At 44.8% G+C, this 16,615-nt stretch overlaps 1 long non-coding RNA gene and 1 pseudogene across 1 annotated transcript; one reads left to right on the forward strand and one right to left on the reverse strand.

Annotated features, from left to right (window-relative positions):
• Positions 1–1,184: 1,184 nt before the first annotated feature.
• LOC127302854 (uncharacterized) lies at positions 1,185–4,605 on the reverse strand. The gene is made up of 3 exons (XR_011745804.1): positions 4,402–4,605; positions 1,877–1,933; positions 1,185–1,599 (listed from the first exon to the last, which is right to left on the reverse strand). It is a non-coding gene; the product is annotated as an uncharacterized lncRNA (long non-coding RNA).
• A 6,704-nt stretch (positions 4,606–11,309) lies between these two features.
• On the forward strand, positions 11,310–16,151 carry LOC127302855 (uncharacterized; annotated as a pseudogene).
• Positions 16,152–16,615: the final 464 nt, after the last annotated feature.

The following is a 16,615-nucleotide window of genomic DNA, read 5'->3' on the forward strand; positions in this document are numbered from 1 at the left end:
GCCTTGAAATATCACGAAGTCAACTAGGGTCAAGAGAATCGCAGAAGACTTAACCACCACTAGTACGGTCAGACCCGGGCCTGGCCGTACCATGTTTTGGTAGCTCGACCTCATCAAACCCAATATAACATGTGAAGGGACCCGAGACATTTGAGAGACACACGCAGAGAAAACCCTCACTTCGTCGCTGCCATAGTTAGATTCTATCTCCACCGAAGCCTCGAAGCCGCCTCCATTAACTTCACCGCTTCATCATCATCTTCTTCACTTGTAATCTAGATTTGATTCATGATTGGTGGCATTGTAAGATTAATCATCATCCATCTCTATGAGATTTATTATACAATGTTTATTATTGTTGATCCAATTTTGTGTGAGTAGTCCACTTGGGCAATGGACTAAGGCCTAGCCTCGCAGCGTTATGTGCATATAATTAATTATGAGATATTATGCAATATGGGGGTATAGACTGGTAAATGTATTATGATTTGAGTAGAGTTAGTTGCATGATTTGATGACATGCCTAAGTGACAACATTCATGGGTTGATAGTGTGGTTAGCATCTACGGAGTAATAGGACGTCATAAAACTTAAGGTTATTGTCTGATTTATCATAATACCACAAGACTCTAGGTGATGCACTGGAACTCGGGGTAGACAATTAATCCGTGAAAACCGCAGCATGCAACATCACGATGCATATTAGGATGCATCGCCTACGTTATGTTGTATCTTTACCTTGATATATATATATTTATTTATTGTTACATGTGAGCTTCATTTTATCTTTTAATTAAATCCCATCTACTAACACACAACTGCGGGTGAAACCTGAAACCCAGGCCTATCTCCATATACAACCAAAGACAAGAATCCATTGGTCTGGTAAAATAAGTGTTAAACAAAAACTAGAAGTCTCACCTGAGTGATCTTACACCGAAAGCGATCTTTCTGTGGATTCAATAACCTAGGGTTCCTAGGAGAAAAAAACGTTAATACTAGAATCTGTTAATTCGGATCGAAGGTATATCAACCATCCATGTAGGCGTACACCGATCAAGTATTGGCGCTGAGCAGCATCCCCATCTAGGCCGGTCTTTGTTTTCATAGTTTCATGTATGAATCTGTGGTGACCCAGCATACCATTGCATGTTGTAGTATGCAAGTCGTTGACATAACACCAATGAAATACCGTTCCACTAGTATTACATCCCTCAGAGTGGTACAACAGAAACATATGCGAGTCCAAGGCATGTCTATAGAGTTACAACTCTAACTTGTTACAAAAGATCTTCACAGCCTCGTAATACAATAAGGTAAAACTGCAAATAAAACTCCAGAAAAATAACTCGTAGGCTAGACTACAACTAGATCTACTTTTATTACTAGTTGGCTTGCTAATGCTGCTATAGCTGAACCCTATCTATTTAGGTTATAGGGTTAGGGAATTGCTTCCCTTCTACTCCTCGTCTATGTTTTCCTCCTGGTTGATGTAGAAATTGACTCCTTCGACTCCGTTGAATGAGTCCATTTCCCCGTAGTAGTTGACTCCTCCATCTTCGAGTTCTACAGAAGATTCTTCTTCGGTTGCTTCCCAATCTAAGCAGGAGGTTCAAGAGGGAACGGGTGAGTACAGGTTTGTTATAGCTGAACCCTATCTATTTAGGTTACAGGTTTGTTAATCCTAGATGAGTATAAACCCATTAGCAATGGAACTTCCACCATCACTCAAACCATGGTTTCATTGCCCACCACATAGTCATATTCATAATTGTAAAAGTAATATTTTGCTTTTCAATGCAACAATGATACGAATAGTACTTTGCAACTAATTTGATAAAAATAATCAAATGGCATGAGCAAGTGATGAACTTGCCTTGTGACTGTGGTAGAATGAAATCAAAAGCTTCTACTCGCGGTGAAACTCCAAATTCTGAAAATAGCATCATTGTCCGGTAAGGACAATGTTTAAAGAAATGCAAGATGCTATTATGCATAATATATGCTATGCATTTGGTAAAACCCCGCTATAACTCCAATAATTGTGTGTTGATTGAGTTTGGTGAGTTCTTTGTTATGTGTTGTACTTTTAGCATTGTTTCACACTCAAGGTACTTATTAAGGTTTTGGATTATCTAGAATATCTTATGATGAGTAGAAGAGTGAAGACTTGAAACAAGAGATACTTGTTTTAGGATTTATCATGATTCTTTTCTATTATTACTGAATAGTGTGAAGACATGAAAGAAACAATTTTAGTTGTATATTAGGTTTCTAGATATTTAGTAGAACATGAAATGCAATGTGTAAGAGTAAAGCATAATACATGGTTGATTTTATATGGTCGGTAAAATATAGTACAATGAATGATTATTATAATTTACTTATTTTTATTTACTGTTAGGAGTTTTCTGTTTCCAATATTTCTTTATTAGGATTTTATTGTGACTTAATTTATTTATACTAAATGATTTTCCTAAAAAAATATAGAATGACTAATTTGGACTGAGCCTAACTGGTCCAGCCGGACGTGGCCCAACTTGGCTCTGGTCAAGCCTGGTCCGACCCTCTCCCTTTATCCTCGCTCTCTCTCTCCAACGATGTGGTCGCCGCTCTGTGATTCCGGTCGGTCGCCGGCCGTCTCCGTCGCCGCGGCTCACCGTCGAGGCTTCGCCGCCCTCTCGCTTCTTCTCCACCAAATCCCCCTCACCGCGACGCCCCTGTCGCTCGCAACCGCGCCCCAGACTAATCCTAGACCGCCTCCAATTACGGCCGTCGCCGGTCGATTCTGGCGCCGTCTCCCACTCGTGTGACGCCGCCACGGTATCCACCGCCAGCGCCTGCTGCTTCACGCGCGGCCCTGCCCTTCGCTAACCCTAACAGCTGGCCGTGGTGTCGAATGTCGCCGGCGCTGCTGCGCCTCCCTCTGGCCCTCTGGTCTTCGACGCACCTTTACCCAGACGCCGGCGGGACGGCGCTGCAGACGCAACCTCGGCGTCTACTCCACCTCTTGCACTGTGAGCTACACCTCTCCCTTCCCTGTCTATGGTTCAGTACTATTTAGTTTTGGAGCCCTGGAGTAGGCTCTGGTCTGGACTCCAATTGTTGGCTTAAATTGCTTGTCACTACTCTGGATCATATTTCTGGTATCAAATCATTAGCGGTTTGCATGTAGAACCGTTGTGCTTGCCACTTGGTTGGCCTGGGAGTTTTCCTTGGACCCTAATTAACATCCTAGAGCTTGATAACTATTGACCTATTTGCTCTGTTTGCTGCTGTACATGAGTTGTGCCCTTATTTGGATGATAATGGGTATTGTGCTTGTGGGTGCTTCAGCTTAGTTACTAGCTGTTGCATAAGGCGTTAATTTTGCTGTGCGCAGTACTGTTTCAGTTTGGATGAAGTGTTCATCTCAGCAACCTGTGAGGTATGCTTGGGTCAATCAAGCACATCATTGACTGATGTATGCACTAGGTTTGATAAGGTGCCTTCATTTGGATGTTTATTCACTCCTAGTATGAGTGAGTTGCTGTGTTATTGTTACTGGTGAAGCTGAACATAGATAATTGAATCCAGTTACTTGTGAGCATGTTTGAGTAAGCTTGAGCTGGCTGTGATAGCTTAACGTTCTGCTGATTATTATTGAAATACAGACAAATAAGATGCCCTTATTATTGCTTGCAGCTTGGTCATTTACTTGATTGTTGCCTTGTGAGCTTGTATGCCTATTCATGGTGGCTTTTCTTACGCTTAAGCTGATGATCTTGTAGCATCGATTCATTGTCTTTTCTTTCTTTACATACGTGCCCATGTGCTATCTCACTGTCATGATTATCCTGTAGTGCCACAATTGAGTGACCACATGATGATGATATGATCCATCCCAAGCTTCTAATGATGCTTGAGTTGATTTTAATGGACATACCTATGCTTGCTTTAGCTGATGATGCAAAGGCTGAGGCTCGGATTTGTAATAAGAACAGATACTATGGCATAGCTCTTATTTCTCTGTGATGATCAGGCATAGCATCTCTATGCAGACTGAGAGAATCACCTCTCACAATTTAAACTGATGATTTATAGTTTGAGATTTTCCTATTTTATTACTTGCAAAATCTGCCCATGTGCCATCTGCTTAGGTTTAATCCACTCTGTGGTACCTCCTGGGAGTGTGCACAGAAGAAATATCCATTTAGCAAGATTGGTGTTGTTGGTAGATTATGTAAAGTGATGTATTAGGCTAAGATCATAACCATGATCAGATGATGTTAAAATTCCCCAAACAAACCCTTATGGATGCTTGTATTAATTTTCAAGTGCAAATATGACCTGTGATAGATCCTTGTGATCTATACCACTGATGAATTTATATGTTATAGTTGGATTTGGCTATATAGCAACCTGCTGCTGTAGAGAAGCTTGGTCTTCTGGTTTCTGGAATAGCCTGCTTCTTGTGGCATGCCTGCACCTCCTTGCTGCTTCTACTTCTTCCTAGGATCTATCTGATGATTTCAGTGGTTTAACCAGTGTGTTGTTCTTGTGGATCATGAGATGTTCTTGCTGGTATGAGGTACATATTATGCGGCTGGGTGTGTTTGTGTACTAGGGAACTGCTAGTACTGTTGTGGTGCTGCTCAAATACTATTGAGCAGTTCTTGTGGTGGTGACAACACACCACCTGCATGTGGTGAGTGTGCTGCCTGTGTGGTTCTCTGTATCTAGTGGAAGAAGACAAACTTGCTTCCTCTTCCTGCTTGTGCAGGCAATGATTGGAGTTGATGTTTATCCCTGTTCTGGGCATTTGTCTGATATACTGCCAAGTGAATTACTTTGTTTAGAATTCAAATTCCAATTCACATTCGTATCTGAATTTGTAATTTCATATTTTGAATTGAATTTAACTTGTTCCCCCCAACATCTCTGAAATTAACAAAGGTCATATCGAAACTTATCGCACTCACGTCGATGACCTAACTCAATTCCACCGGCATAAGAGAAACCTCGATCCCTCTGATGACATGTTTAAACAAAAGCGCGAGAATTCTCCGGATTTTCTATGCATGAATGCAATGCACATATCGATCTTCGAGCTATTTCTAGTCTCTAAATACTGGAATGTTACAGAATCATAATCCGTCAAAGGGGATGGTAAAATAGCACTTCTCCAAACGTAAAAACCGAGAAATACTAGAGTATCAAGAAACCATAGTATTACATTTCCACGCACATAAATACTTGGGTTTTAGAAATACTTTGCTGTCAAACTAGACCTTAGTGTTGCGAATTTTTTTTAAATAATACGATTTTTTTATTTAATTCTAGGAATAGCGTGCGATTTTAAAAAAGTGCAAAAGTGTGACCCAGTCGGTTAGCTACTGACCGATCGGTTAGTAGCCGGCCGATTACAAGCCGGCTGCTCTGCGCCTGCCAGGCCTAAAAGTAATTGGTCGATAGCTGACCAATTGGTCAGCTACAGACCAATTGGCCAGCTACCGACCGATCGGCCAGCTACAATCACATCACTGCATGTATTTAGTTTAGGTTTATTACAAGGGATATCTCCTGGCACTTCTCCCCATTATTTTCCCGCCATATCTTCTCCCGCTCCCGTTCACACCGCCGTATTTCCCTCCCGCCCTTTGCCGCCACCCTTCCCGCCACTTCTTCCCGCCACCATCTCCCGCCAAATTTATCCCGCCACCCTTTCCGCCACCATCTCCCGCCAAATTTATCCCGCCATCATCTCCCGCTATATTTTCCCGCCACGCTCTCGGATTTTTCCCTATAAAAGCAGGCATCGACACTCATCGCTGCACAAGTGCTTCTATCTCTCTATTTTTTCTGTTGGCTCACCCTTAGCCATCATGAGTGTCTTGTGCTCGACCAGGAGTTAAGGCCGGTGAAGGCGAAGGCTGCAAGTTTGCCCCCGGGTGTGACTGCGGAGCGGTGTTGGTGCGGCCGTCTTGCTAAGGTTAAGCAGGTGGATGATTTCTCTGATTCGTTCGGCATGAAATTTTTCATGTGTGCGAGCTATGAGCATGATCCACCCCGTAGTTCAGCTTCGTCGTCCACCAGGTCGCCGGTATGTTTCGACATAATTTTATGTAGGCATAAATTAATTTATGAATGTGATTTAATGTTACTGTTTGTGTTGCAGTCTCCCCCGCCCCTATGCAAATGGTTTCACTGGATAGACACGGAGCAGCCGGATTGGGCGCGCCAGGAGGTTGAGGAGAAACACCGGCGTGCGTGGGCAACATTCTTTGAGGAGGAGCGTCAGGAAAAGGCTCGTGCTAATGCTAAAGCAGAGCGAGAGAGACAGATCCAGAAACTAAGGGCAGACCAAGCTCGTAATCGCGAGGTGAATCAGAAGAGGATGGATGATGAGGCTGCACGTAGGTTTGCAGAGGAAGAGGTGCGCAGGGAGGCTCGTGAAGCGGAGAGGAAGAGACTAAGGGAAAGAGCTGCTGAGGCGCAAGCAGCAGAAGAACGCGGCGACAAGTCTGGAAAATGGCCACGGTGGACGCAGGGAAAATAGTGTGGTGTGTCGTACTGGCTATGTATCTTAATTTCAGATTTAGTTTGTCGTTGTATCTTAAGTTTCATTGTAGTGATAAGACGTATTTTAATTTCAGCTATATTGTATCTTAATTTCAGTTTAAGTTCCGTTGTATTCCCGCCCAAATTGACCGCCACTTTATTCCCGCCCAAATTCCCCGCCATATTTTCCCGCCCAAATTCCCCTCCATTTCTCCCCTCCCATTTTTCCCGCCACAGCCCTGCAGCTCACATCTTCCCGCCGAAACTCACCCCTTCTAGCCTATAAAAACCCACACCGTCTCCTTGTATTTGAGTGTGCTGTCTCTACAAGATGGATCCCCCATACAAGAATCCCCCCCCATCGTTTCGATGAATTCATGGCCAAACCTCTTCTAGACAGTGCCCGCTATGTGATGAGGGAGAGTAAGGTAGAGACATTCGAGGAGTTCATCAGTAGCGACGCCATGCTCCGAAAGGTGGGTAGGGAATTTGAGACTTGGTCTTTTGGAATTGGACTGCGGAAGATGCCTGCTCGTAGCCCACGGGAAATAAGGTGTGAGCTTATCAGGTTGAATGAGAAGTGGAAGACACTAACATGGAAGGATGAAGAAGAAAAGGAAAAGTTATTGAAATATCCATTACGGTGGGCGGCTGAGAGCGAGGACGACGATGATATCTTTGAGCCTAGCAGCAAGGCGAAGAGAGTTGCATCGTCGAAAGGCAAGAGTGCCAACTCCTCGAAGGGCAAGAGTGCTGCACCGCCGGTCGTCGACTCGGACGACGACTTCGAGCCTAGCACGAAGTCGAAGAAAGTTGCATCGTCGAAGGGCAAGAGTGCCAAGTCCTCGAAGGGCAAGGGAAAGGGTGTGCTGCGTTCTTAGTTTTACTTTTAGTTTCTTGATGTATCTTCAATTCCGTTGTAGTGATAAGCCGTATTTAAATTTCAGCCCTATTGTATCTTAATTTTCTGCGCTATTTTAATAAAGTACTATTGATTTAGCACGAAACGGAAGATGTGAGCGGGAGATAAGTGGCGGGAAATTAAGCATATAGAAATATCTCATACCTAAGTCATGCATACAGAAATATCTCATACATAAGTCATGCATACATAAATGTCTCATACAGTAGTCATGCATACATAAATGTCTCATACATAGGTGATACATCAGCCGGGGGGACGGCGTAGTCTGGGCTGTCGTGGGGGTGGCGTAGCACGGCCTCCTTCAGGTAATACGGAGAGACGAATGAGATTTCCGACATCCCCAGGACACCACAAACAGCTAACACATGTGAGCAAGGTAGATGAAGCAACTTTGGTTTGTTGCATGTGCAATCGCAAGTTGGCCATTCTTCATTACCAATTTTCACATCATGCGTCCTCTGCGGATTACCACACCCGAACCTATCTGTAGGTAAGCGGACTTCGAACCTTCTTTCCACATTCCCAATTTGAACAACAGCAAGGTGCTTAGCTTTCTCCTTCTTCTTATGCATGTACTCCATAATCTTCGAACAATATGGTGTGTTTGGGTTGTTCACCATATGCATCCGAGCCTTCTCACGTCTCTCTCTGTAATATTTAACTGTGCCCATGAAAATACCCTCTACTATAGCTGTAAGTGGCAAAGCTCTGTTGCCTCTCAACACAAAGTTATACGACTCTGCGAGGTTGGTTGTCATGACGCCGTATCTAGCTCCATGTGTGTCGTGCAACAAAGACCACCTCTCTGTAGGCTCATGCTCTATCCACTGCTCAAAGTTTTTAATCTGCCTTCCCTGCCTTCTCCTTGTTCCAGGCGGGTCAAATCCGAACAGAAGTCGCCTGAGACCTTCGGGTGCCTCGTCAGCTGGTGCTTCTACATTTGTTGTTCTGCTTTGCCTTGCTGAATATGTGCTGCTATGTTAGCATCTCGAGCTGCTTTCCTCTGCACAACTATTTGCTTCGTCAACTCCTGCAGTTTGCTACGCAAAAAATTATACTTCCACTGCTGGTTCTGGATGCACAACCTCTTGAAGACATTCATAAGGTTCTTGTTCCTGAATTGTGTGTAAAAATTGGCCCCCAGGTGGCGCATGCACCAACGGCTCTCAATGTCAATCCATGGCGTTTCTTGCGCAGGCTCTTTTAGTGTCTTAATAGCTTTCAGTATACCTGCATGCCTGTCATGAAGGATGCAAACATTCGGCTTGTCCTTTACAATTGAAATCTTCAGCTGCCTGAAGAACCATAACCAGCTTTCGGTGTTCTCACTCTCCACGAAAGCAAAAGCGAGTGGCACGATTTGATTGTTTCCGTCCATTCCAATGGCGGTCAAGATTTGACCCTTGTACTGACCGGTCAGAAACGTGCCATCGACACATAACACGGGTCGACAGTGTCTGAATGATTCGATGCATACACCGAACGAGAAATAGACTCTATGCAGAACCCTGTAAGATGGGGACTCCGGCAAAAACAAGTCCTGGATGTTCACATATGTGTCTGGATTCCTCGCCTGCGTCTGCGGCAAGCAAACGAACAACAGCGTCGTATGCGTCTCGAAACGAACCAAACCTCATCTCCATCGCCCTCTGCTTAGCCCTCCAAGCCTTGCCATAAGAAAAGGTGTAAAAATGATGCTTCTTAACATTCTTCTGTATGGCGTTTACTCTCATGGCTTGTCCTTCCACTATTTCAGTGTACAGCAGCCGAGCTATGAGATTAGACGACAGGTTGCAATGATCATTGCGGATACTTGCAAGCTCACAACTGTGCGGCACAAAGTCGCTCACACGCCATGTTATGTCATACTTAGGAACATACCCATGCACCCTTCCGGGACAATTGATGTCCACACATTCCATCGTCAGGTATTTTCCAGATGACACGGTTGTTCTCAGCTGCCTCTGGCTCGCCATTGCCCACTTAATTATTGCATCCTGCATATGCCGCTCCGACGGAAACAGGGCCCCTACGGCGATATTGTTCTGGTGATACTCCCAGTTAGAATCAAGGCCATCATTGATTGTCATTGCAGACGAAAAGTTATTATTCCATCTGCCAGGAATAGGCACCTCCTCCCCATCATCAGACGCATCGGAATCATCAGCATCACTTTCACCTTCTGTATCTTCCTCTTCCATCTGATTCTGCCTGTATCCATTTTCTTCGTCACCATCAACCTCACCGTCTTCTCCTGTGTAACCATCACCCTGACCACTATAAACATCTTCCGCATGGCTGCTCTGTTCAGGCTCGTAATCACCGCCACCGCCGGGTGCTTGACTGCTCTGACCTGATTCGTAACCACCTCCTCCACTGTAACCTCCTTCAGGAGGTGCTACCTCCTTCGCCACCGAAAGAACTAATGCCACAGGGTTAGTTCCTCTCCTTTCAGACCCTTTTAACCAGCTCACCCACTTAGAGGTATCATCTACAGGCCTCAGATACCACAAAATGTTTGATACCGACTTAGTCCACAATGCATGCACACCCACTGTATGCACTTCTGGATTAAGCCCGAAACATTCTGTCAACCAGTCCTTCACCTGCTCAATTGTCCATGTTCTAGGAGCAGTCATACTCATCTCTACATATTTGAACTCACTCAGATCAACTCCCATTTCATTTGATCGGACACTACCCATACCATAGTAAAATACTATCTTCACTACATCTGCCATCTTTGCTCACCTAAAAAAATTCCGCCCACGTCAACAAACGTAACTACTACAAAGCACATACATACACTAACACTACAACCAGCCCACATAAACCTACACAGTTAACACTAATATGCAAAGATTAGGATTTACCCTTGTAGCGTGAGCAGGCTCTCCAACTGCAGAAGACGAACGACACGCACGGCTCGGCACCACCACCAATCCACAGCAGCAGCTCAGCCCCTTACAACACCACCAACCTCCACCACTTCATCACCATTGCTGCTAAACAGCACCACCAAACGCCTCCAAACCCTAACCCATCTGTAGATCGGGCTTCCCTCAACTAATACCAGCAAAATGGTGAAGTTTTATTGGCTAAATCACTGGGGATCTGCGAAAAACGCAGAGTTCTTCGAGCTATTTTCGTGTGCTGCAAACGAACAGGGAGGAAGGAAGAAGAGAACACAGTGCAGCGGGGAGCGTCTGCGGCGCGTAATAAAAGGAGACGACGTGACACGGGAGGCGAGCGTCCGCGGCGTACCGGCCAATCGGCCTGCTAGTGGCCGACAAGGCGCTGGTCGGCCTGCCCCTGCTCGCCACACCAATCAGTCACTTTGGCGATCGGCCCATTCTTTGTCCCGATCGGTCGATTTCTTGCCGACCGACATCCTGATTTCGAATTTTTTTGAAATCACGCGCTATTCCTAGAATTAAATAAAAAAATCGTATTATTTAAAAAAAAATCGCCCTTAGTGTTCCTATTAAAATTCAAGTTATTTATTAATATAATAATACAACACCCTCTCCTTCATATTTTGTTAGTTAGAGGCATTTCTATCTGCCAGCAAAGATTTAACTAGCCTCAACACTAGGTTAATATTCCTGTCCATAATTATGAGAAATCACCCCAGTTCCAACTGGTAGAGTGGTACGTACTTGTCCAACCTCTATACGGACACAATTACATATACGGATTGCAATACGAATCCGAGTCCAGCCCCAACCACGCAGACCTCACGTGCTCTACAAAGGACAAAAGAAAAAAGAAGAAAGAAAAAGAAGGAAACCAAAAAAGTGTACCCACCAGCACGCCCCCCAGCACACGCGATCCCCTCAATCAACCTCCCGCAACCAAAGTAAAAACGAAATTAAAAAAAAAAAGGAGGAGCGAAACGCCTCCGCGTCCGCGGGTGGGCAATGGGCAAGCAGCAGCCGCCGGCGGCGATGTCGGCGCCTGCGCCTGGCCGCCGGAAGCGGAAGAAGAAGGGCCGCCCCTCCCTGCTCGACATCCAGAAGCGCACCCTCCGCCTCCAGAAGCTGCAGCAGGAGGAGGAGGAGTCCAAGGCTCGGCAGCAGCGCCGGACCTCCACGCGCCGGAACCCCGCCCCGGACGACGCCGACTCGGGAGACGACGACTCGGACGACGACGACCACCGCCGCGACAAGAAGCTCCGCCTCGTCGTCGGCCTCCACGACGGATCAGCATCCAAGGTGGGCGCCCCTCCCCTCCCCTCCCCTCCTGATCTGCCCCCTCCCCGCCCGAATCCGCCCGATTCCGACCGCAATTCGCGCAATTCGGCACCGCTCCGCCCCTGCCGCGTACGGATCTGCGCCGCCCCGCCCCGCCCCGCCCGACGAAATCCTCCATGCTAGTTTAGGCACACACAAAAAGGCTTCGCGCCTGTGTTTATATTTTACTGCCCCCCATCTCCGCCGCCACGACAGTGGTCAACGCCGCCCTGCTCCAGCCTGAGCTCTCTCCCAATCATTCGCTGGACAAACCAAAAACCTCACTCGCATCACTCGCACCGCCAATAATTGGCGCATTCCATTTCTTTTTCATAGTAGTATAAGCGGATCGCCGCAGAGCTTTTAAAGGCATGCCTTTTTTCGGGGGCTGGTTCCCCCTGCCTTTCGCGCCAAATTTCGCTCCATCTCGCGTCGGATCTGCAGTGTAGTACCTGGTAACTGGCGCCGGTAAACGCAAGCCCCACTTTTCCTGGCGCCTTTTCTCCTCGATTTCCTCTCAAGATATTTTGTCTCCTTGTTTTTTTAAAAAAATTATATCTTTTTTATTATCTGCATCTGCAGGGAGAAAAGAGGAGGATAGCGACGGATGGGCGTCAAGGTCGGTTTCCTCTCCGATGCATTTATTCTTCTTCAGATTTCTTGGAGCAAAATGGCACTAGTAGCAACACCTGGACGAATGTCCACGAAGATGCCATTTTTAAACTCCTGTAGTAGTGCCGGATGCATTCCGGTTTGTTCTTGTTTAATTAAATGCTCCTGCCTCTGATTGTTTCCTGCGCTCGTCGTGGGTGGGTTTTCTCATTCGGCAGAGCCGTCAGATTCCGGCCCCACCACGCCCCTGCCGGACAAAAAGTTACTGGTCTTCATCCTTGATAGGCTGCAGAAGTGAGTTGCTCTGCTCTTCCCTTCACTCCACTCGCAGCTCTAGAACAGTCTTATCTGAGTGTTGGGTTCTTGTTTCCCTGCAGGAAGGACACGTATGGCGTGTTCTCGGAGCCGGTTGATGATGAAGAGGTTTGCTCTTGAACACGACTGTTTCTTTTGCTGCTTTTGTTTCCCGGAAGCTGACTGATTTGTGTGTGATTGTGCATTTATTGTCAGCTGCCCGACTACAGAGATATTGTCAAGCACCCAATGGATTTTTCGACTCTTCGGAAGAAGCTTGATAAGGGTGCATATGCCAACTTGAGCAATTCGAGGTTAGTGTAGAATCTGTTTGTTGGTGGTCATTGCTGTCTGTGCTTTTCTTGGTTATTTTGGGTTTCCACATTTAGCAGGCAGAAAAATTGAGGGCATTCATAGGAATTTGCGGGGAATTTGGTTATCTTAGTTGCTATATCAACTGGATAACTGATCAACTCCATGACGCTAGTGTGTTTTTCTCGTGCTGACATTTCTCCTTCATTCTTACATAGGAACATTTTCTTGCTAGGTTCTTATAGTCCAGTAGTTAATAACTAAAATCATGGTATCTCCTTGCTTGCTCAGAAATATCTTGCCTACTGTTGTCTTTGGAGTCTTGTATTCTACTCCAGAGACAACATCACACAAATATCTTTCATCATACCTATTTGCTGCCGTTGTCTTTGTGTGATCTGTATATCCACTTATGTGAAAAGTTGTTTAAACTATATAACTACTAAGGAATCATCTAAGGTATCTGATATTATATTGAGTTTTATTGGAAAGAGTGATCTAGTGAAAGCGCATGTTGTGAAGTAAAAAAAACTTTTCCATAAATTCGAGGCTAGATGAAATGATAAATTGTTTAGGGAAAAACACACAAATCAGTGGGGTGGAAGCTTCTGCAATATTTACTACAAACTTCCAAGTTATACTTCTTATATAAAAATTATATACATTACATGTACTGCTTCTGTTACTTGTTATGGAAGTAGTAGAATATGAGAAATTGCAACAACATGGAATATGCTTATTCTTTATGACCTCTTATGAAATGGTATGTCATGGTAGTAGTCAACAACAAAGTATGTTGGACTTCAGATTGAAGTTTGATATGTGGGAGACATTTGGTCAAGTGAGTAAGTTTGAACTTTCATACTTCTAGGTTTGGTGTGTTATGCATTCTGCCACCACTGCTACTTGATTTAGTTATTTATCGCTACCACCTCTCTTACCACCTGGAAAATATTGGATCTGTAATCATAGATCTGTAGTTTTCACCAATGATTCAGTTTAGTCCTCAGATCACTAAAAGCAGAAGCCCAAACAAACACCAGCAAATAGAAAAGTGTTGTGCGGAAATGAAATACCGAGCCGCTGTCGACCGAAAGCTGGTTCCATGCGTTGTGTTAAACCGTGGTCATGGTCATGCAAGTTATGCCTCAAGAATATATGATACTTAGACTCGCTGTTGAAAATAGGCGTCCTAGTATTTAATATATAATCAAATGTTTTTTACCGTGTATAATCAAAGTTCTACTAAGCTCAAAATGATATTTGTATTATATCAAGCTCAATCAATTTGACATAGGTTGCCTATTTGCAGGACGATGTGTTCTTGATAACATCAAACGCGATGTGCTACAATTCACCAGACACAGTATACTATCGACAGGTCAAACATCGAACCTTGTTTTCAGATTTATATTATCATGATTGTGTAAAACCATGAGATGTGGCATATGTATTATTCACATTTCATGTAATATAGGCACGGGCTATTCAAGAGGTTGCTAAGAAGGACTTTGAGAATCTTAGGCAAGATAGTGATGCCAGTGAACCAGAACCTGAACCATTACCAGAACTGGAACCAAAACCACAACGTCGCAGGGGTAGGCCTCCAAAGAACACTGTGCAGCCGAAAGTTGAGAGGCCACCCGCAGAACATCCTACTACAGACTTTTCTAGGTCCACACTCGCTACTACTGGAAATACCGGACTTCATGCACACTTGGGGTTTGATATACAACAGAGGATTGCAGATGTACTGAAAGCTTCTTTTGGCAATAGAAGCAGTGAGCACAATTGGTCCAGCGGGCGCAAATTGGAAAGCGCTGAAGATTACTCAGGTTCTGTTTATTATATTGAATAAATCAGCATTTAATAGGATGTTGTCGAAGGAAGACATTCATTCAGTTTGACCAATTTGTTTGCCCTGTTAACATTGTTTGATGTCTTCCTTTTGTCCCAGGGTCTGGGAGTAAATGGTCAGGAAAAATGGGGAAGAACCCAGCTCTGGTAGAAGATAGTCGCCGAACTACATATTATCAGCACCAACCATCCAGTTCAATATATGAGCTGCCAAGCTCATACAACGGGACAAGGAAGCTTCTTGTACCAGTTGAGTGTCCAGCACAAGTCATGTCTCCTAAGATATTCATGATATGCCAATATAGTTTTAAGTTCTTGTTAACATTGGCGAACAGCAAGATACTATTATTCTCAGTCTAACACAATGTTTTTACCAGATCGGGGTTCAGTTGCAGCAGTCCTATCCCCGCAGTCTGGCACGTTTTGCTGCACAGCTTGGCCCTCTTGGCTGGGAAGTTGCATCAAAGCGAATTGAACAGGCCATTCGTCCTGGAATGATGTTTGGTCGCGGGTGGGTAGGAGATGATGAATCACCAAACACACTTAAGCCACCTGTACCGACTTCATCATCGACATCAGTAACACCACCAACCAGCACAGCGAGTGAACAGCAAACTGTTGTTGATCCTGCCAGCGCAATCCGTTCAGCAGGGCCTCATCCGCATGTTGCGCCATATGCTTCTACCGAGACCAGGACCGATTCTCAAGCACTATCAAGCATGCAGTGTGGATCATTGCCGCAGGTTTCAGCAGACCGAGGCGAACACGCTGTCGAGATGAAGAGCAGCCATAATGTTCAGGAATGGCCTGCAAAGCACCAAACCATCAATGGTTTTAATGCTGTGCCAGGTACTAATCCTGACAGTTTGTTCTCATTTTGTACATCTTTCGGTTCAAAGTTGCTAGTACTAATACCCATTTACCTTTTCAGGATCGGTCATGTTTGCACCTACCGCACAACTGGTTGCGAACCGGATGCAGACACATACCGCTGATTGACCAGAGTGAGCAGAGAATACAAGCTCGACCTGTATAATTTGACATTTCGACACATGATTCCAGTCACGTGTACTGCGGGTGCCAAGCAAGGACTTTCGCTGAATCCTATTGCTGTAGTGATGCTTTTTTCGAGTGGCTGTTGCTCCGCCGCGCATGTGGCCTGGTATCACCATTGTTCAAGTCTGTCTATCGTGTAATTGCTTAGTTTACTTAGGAGTTAGGATAGCGTGCAGATTGCAGAGAAGTGTAGAGGGAGTTTAACAGCATAATTAAGGTGCGGCCAGATATTAGACAAACTCTGATGTGTAGAATCCACAGGAACTATCATCTGTATAGATTATATTATTCAGTGTTATAATATTGTTGTGACAGTTTTTTCATCATGATAAAACAAAACAAAACATTTTTTACTGTTTACAAGAAAGGAGATTTTTTAAATAATAATATTATTTTATCGACAATTCCACAAATATTAAGCATTTTTGTTTGTGTTTCAAAAATATTATACCGTCGGGTTTGGAAATCTTGAATATTACTGGTCGGGTAGAGGAACCGGAAAGATGATTTGCCGATGTAGAGAACCCTGAAAGGTGACTTGTTGGAATAGAGGAACCTGAAAGGTGGCCAACATTCTGTCACATGGAGTGCCAATCTAGACCGGCCGGGTTCGTGTTATACTGGATGCACGAGATCTTCTTGCCAGTCCAGTAAAGGTTGGAAGTGTGTATTGGGGGAAGGATATGCGGATGAAGAAGACCAACCACATGCTCGGGGGATGCTGTTACATTGGAAAGCAGAAAGTTTGGAGAATGGAGGATGATGGCTTCAACCAAAGGTGTGAATG

Source organism: Lolium perenne, chromosome 5 (genome assembly GCF_019359855.2).
Source record: "Lolium perenne isolate Kyuss_39 chromosome 5, Kyuss_2.0, whole genome shotgun sequence".
Lineage (NCBI taxonomy): Eukaryota > Viridiplantae > Streptophyta > Magnoliopsida > Poales > Poaceae > Lolium > Lolium perenne.